This window comes from Podarcis bocagei, assembly GCF_964188305.1.
Source record: "Podarcis bocagei genome assembly, chromosome: 11".
NCBI lineage: Eukaryota > Metazoa > Chordata > Lepidosauria > Squamata > Lacertidae > Podarcis > Podarcis bocagei.
This window is the reverse complement of record NC_138136.1, coordinates 35,357,580-35,362,930: the sequence shown is the minus strand read 5'-3', so window position 1 is coordinate 35,362,930 and position 5,351 is coordinate 35,357,580. Positions and strand designations below refer to the sequence as shown.

The window sequence follows — 5,351 nt, the reverse complement described above, 5'->3', positions numbered from 1 at the left end:
GGTGAACTGGGTTCGGGTTCACGTCCCCGCTCCTCCACATGCAGCTGCTGAGTGATCTTGGGCCAGTCACACTTCTTTGAAGTCTGTCAGCCTCACTCACCTCACAGAGTGTTTGTTGTGGGGGAGGAAGGGAAAGGAGAATGTTAGCCGCTTTGAGACTCCTTCGGGTAGTGATAAAGCGGGATATCAATTCCAAACTACTACTACTACTACTACTACTACTACTACTACTACTTCCATTCCTAAGCATCAGGGTGGTATAGTGGTTAGAGTGTTGGACTAGGGTCAAGGAGATGAGGGTTCAAAATCCTACTTGGCTGCAAAGCTCACTGGGTGATATTGGGCCAGTCATTGACTCTAAGACTAACCTACCTCACAGAAAGTTGTTGTGGGAATTAAATGAGGAGGAGGAGGAGAACCATGTACACCACCTTGAGTTCCTTGGAGGAAAACATGGGAAGTTGTGGAAGTGACATGTGGGGGGAATTTCCAAAAAGCGGTGGTTAGTCCTGGAAAAATCATGGTGTGTTTTTTCCCCAGAAGAAGTTCGACAACTTTGGCATTTTTCTAAAGAAAGCTCAACAACTTGAGGAATTTTCTAAAAATTTCTTTGTGTCTGGATTTTCACTTCTTGAAATATGGCAACCCAAACAACCACATCATGAGCACAAGGCAAGAATTCAAAGTGCATGCAGAGCACATCACCCAAGCAGGTGAGCTGAGCCAGAGACTTCAAGTCAGTGTTAGCTTAGCAGAGTGCCATTTTAGAGAGAATGATAAACATGCTTTAATAAGTCATTGACAACACATGGGCATCTATGGACAGGATCAGGTATGGGAGTGATCACTCCCAGAAAATGGCTGCTGCTGGCTTCCCCTTTACAACATATTAAGTGTCAAGCTTAGCATGGAGTTGATAAAGCGAGGCTTCTTTCCCAGGTACAAAAGTTAAAAGTGTTGTGCAAATGAGAAGAAAACGGGAACTGGGTGGGGTGAGGAATGTCACTTTTATTTTGCGGCATCAGGGAACAGTCTCATGGCACTGAGGAGGCACAATGCTTAGACAAGCGGCCCTTCGCTTCCCCAATAGGCACCCAGCAGCCAGTCAACCAGCCACTTAATCATGGCCCTTAAACTCTGTCGACAGAGGCTTGTTTCTCATTAAGCACCTGAAAGCAGACCAAATGACAGTCCTAAGGGGGAAATAAAGAAGAAAGGTATTGGTTTTCAGACACAGTTCAAAGGCAACAGAGCCAAGTCTTGGCCAAACAGAAACAATTGTCATTAATTCTTCACCCCCTTCCTCCCTTTTTTTCCATGGAGCAGTCTGAAATAAATTCCCCAGGCTCTGTTCTGCTGAGACAGATCCTGGAAATGGCTGAATGAGGAAAATGACAAGACTGTATACAAATTTATTGTTCCATTTCTACCAGATGGGTTTCTGGAAGGTAATTGGAAACTGGAAAGGGGTGTGGGGAGGAGATGGAGGAAACCATTGCTGTTTCAATGGTTGATGCCTGGCCTATCAGGCTTTGTCACTTCCACCAATGTAACGAAGTTGGATCTGGCCTTACTGTACCTTTGCGATTTATTTTTAAAGGAACAATATGCTTTTCTAGCTCAAACTACATTATTAACTGTCTAGGTTTTCCCCCACCCCCAGAATGAATCTTTGTGAAGAAATGTAACTTTACACACTTGTGGATAGAAACCTTTGTAAAGAGATGCTTTGTGGTGTGTCCAGCAAATGGGAAGAAAGGGCTTCATCTTCCCTCAGTAGTCAGGGCAAGTCAACTGTTGAGAGCCATTGTTGTCGTGCTGCTTCTGCTTGATGGGCAATTCATGCAGGGAAATTGGCTGCCATCTTAAGCATACAGATTAGCTGGATCTCCCCAGAGCTTGGTTCGGGTTGACATGATATGGTTGCTAGGCAACCACAGAAAGCTCTTCCTAAATATCTCCAGGTTTGGAAGGAAATATTGAGAGGAAGGCAGGGTGGCAACCTGGATACTCAGAGCAAAAAAAAGATAATGTCAGGAGAAAGGGGCCGTGTGGGAACTTCAGGGCTACTTAGGGGGCAGAAAGTGTCATGGTGTCAAAGGAAGGTTTGGTAGGCCTGGGAGAAAAGCATTGTTACTCAGCACAGGAAAAAGGTGGATGAGAAGGGAAGAATAAGAAGGAGAAATTGTATAGGGTGGAGAAAGGCATCATGGACACCATGAGAAGACACATGGGGTATACCCACTGAAATGAATGAACACGACAAAGTTTGGTCCGTTCATTTCAGTGGGTCTACTCTTATTTGGTCTTGCCACTCAAGTGCAGATTTCAGCTGCTGTCCAGGGTTCTCATGTTCTTTGGGCTGCTCCTGAACAATGTTGTGCAGAGACCGAAAAGTTCCTTGTGCCTCATGCATATCCCACAAAATGTTTCGTGTGAATGATCAAAAGAATATACACAGTGCAACTAAATAAGTGTATCAGCAAACCTAGTGCCCTACATTTTATAATCTTCTTGAAGCTGAATAAAAAGAGGCGCTTGACAGAGCTTCTCTACCCTCCTTCTCAGCAGAGGCACAATCGTTTGCATTTCTTTGCTGAATATATTGAGGTAGCGGTGGGGGAGGCTGTCAGCAGGACAGGCCTCCTACATCCTGACACCAGAAATGTCTGAAGCACCGGTGACATTTAAAATGCCAAATGAAATGAACGGGGAAGTCTTCTTTAGAAGTGACAGATGCAAGAAACGTCTTCCCAGCCTTTGCTCTTTATTTTAACAATCCTGAAACAAACTGTCACCATTAATGAGAAAAGAAGATAGGGAAATACAAAGCTGTGCCTGATCCACAATCCCAGCATATCATCATGATTCTCATACGGAGAATGGAGGCATTTGTTATTCTAATTTCCCTGGAACTGTTATCTGTTGCTACCATTCTTTCAGAGTGTTCATTACTTTTCAATATGGTTATAACCTTCAGTGCCTTGAGAATACACACACACACACACACACAGAGAGAGAGAGAGAGAGTTTACACCTCTTTGTCTTTAAAATACCAGCTACATTTGGAATTGCCTATTAAGTCTTTGGCAGTATATATCCATATGTTTACCAGTTTAGCTACCCACTTTCACTTTTCCAGTATGATTGAACTGTTTTCTGAGGGAAGAGAAATGTGACGCTTATTATAAATAGCACATACATTTTTGATCCATGAAGGTTTTAAGAAATATTTCCATATTCAGCAGCACTTACTCCAGTGGGATAATTTTCTCTCTCGCTGGAAAATATGTATGTATGGGGGGAATCCTAATGGATTTTCCCCACTCCCTTATTATTCTCTTTTATTGAACTGCTTGTGTTTAGGCTTCAAAAAGTTTAACCATATAAATGCAAGAAAGAAAATTTACAACTGCAAACCACTAAATACACTACAAGGTTGTCCCAAGCATCCAAAGTCAGTGACTCCAGTGCTGTGGTCCACTCTGGACTAAATCGTCACAGCTCCCTCCTTTTTAACAATCTCAGCCTTTGTTCTGTCCTATAGATGCCAACAGGTCTTCCTAGCCTTTGTATTGGGTGCTTGAAAGCAACCCCCCCCCCCCGTGGTTTGCTAGAGTGGAAAACTAGTGGTAAGGGGGCTGCTTAGCCCTTTTTACTAAAAATTACATCCTCTCACTAGATGCTATCCTGTTTGGTGTGGGGGAATAAGAAGTCCCATCTGGTTAGGTGCTTATTCCACCCAGTTTGTCCCACTCCACTGTACAGGCCATCTATATGTTCCCCTAGCTATGTTAACACATAGCTCCCCAAACCATGGTCCACAAACTGCTAACAGTCCATGAGCTTTATTTAGGTGGCACGTTGCATGTCTGTGGATTTGTGGTTGAAGGTGGGAGATGGCACATCTATTGATTTCAATATTTACACTAACTTTTAATTGCATTTTATTGCTTCTTTTACTACTTTCGTTGTACTGCATTGTACTGCAATTTCAGCTCTGCGAATTTCAGGTTGTAATACATAGCAAATAAAAGAAGCAGTGAGAATGCAGATTACAATTGGTACAAGAGGCAGGAAAATTAAGTGGTCTGCCAAGACTCTCAGCTATTTTCAAGTGGTCATTGATGGGGGAAAGTTGGGGGACCACTGCTTTAAGGGACAACTGATGATACAATCTTTTGTGCAATATCTGGCAAGCCCTCTTCAGTGGTGATTCGCTGTAATGTAGTTAAACGAAAAATATTTGTTCAGAAAAATGAGTAGAATCCTTCCAGTTCACAAACTGAAAGCATTTTGTACTAGCTGACAGGGTGAGAACCCCTGCATTTAAATTCATTTAAAGAACTTCCACTGGGTATTTGAAGGGAGCAAATGGTGAATGGTACAACAATAGAGTGGCCCCTTCTCCAGGGCCACACTGTCATGTAGCCTAGTAGCCCGGGGGGGGGGTCCCATTTCCCCTTTCTCTGTTGCCGCCACCCACTTACAGTAAGTGTCACCTCATGGTGGTTTCTTCAGGAGTGAGGAAACTGCCTCAGTTTTAATTATCACTACAACTCTCTGTGTCACTGTCAAACAGAACCTATCTTGTTGGTTGTGGTTTGAGGGGACAAAGTGACTTGTCCACAAGGCGAAATGGAGAACCAGAGATCAAGGGTGCCTCACTACAAATAATATCTACTGACCTTATTTGGATGGCCAGAGATGGTGCATCAGTCAGGGTGGACTGCTTCTGCCAAAGAGCTATGGTGTCAATGAGATGTGTTTCATTCTCTCTCTTCCAGGGTCTAACGGATTCCCATATTTGTGGCCTGGAGGCTGTTTTCTCCAGGATAAACTGGCAGCTGACCTGGGAGTTATGGGGTGATGCCCCATATGGAAGTGGGTAAGTCTTGTATGAGTTATTTGAGATCTTCCAACTCTTCTGTGCAGGACATAGAAGGGTATTTTTCAGGAAAGCGGATTGTAAAGAGAGGCAGGGCATGAATGCTAAGTAAACTCAGGTTCATTCTTCTCTTCCCAAATTTAAAATAAGACCTTTGAGGTTAATGCCTCTGCAACTGAGGTAACAATTGGAGGGGGAAAGAACTTCTACATACTGAAAACAAGTGCCTTTCACTGCGCATTTCTCCTGTTACAGACCCCATCAAAACAAACATGAGTTGTGCAGGATCAACAATTGGTGCATTGTGCTGTGCTTATAGTATGTACTTTGTGGAATGAATGTAGAATGGGATGCGATTGAGTGGGTTCGGGCGTAACGATTTTGATGCAAACACAGCTCTGCAGGTGTCCCACCCTTGATTTGTGAAGGCCGCTTCACAAATATATGGCCATCACTTCACTGC

The 5,351-nt window shown here is 43.5% G+C and overlaps 1 long non-coding RNA gene across 1 annotated transcript; it reads right to left on the bottom strand.

Annotated features, from left to right (window-relative positions):
* Positions 1 to 988: 988 nt before the first annotated feature.
* On the bottom strand, positions 989 to 4,968 carry LOC308597077. Its single transcript, XR_014012821.1, has 2 exons — positions 4,689 to 4,968; positions 989 to 1,193 (listed from the first exon to the last, which is right to left on the bottom strand). It is a non-coding gene; the product is annotated as an uncharacterized lncRNA (long non-coding RNA).
* Positions 4,969 to 5,351: the final 383 nt, after the last annotated feature.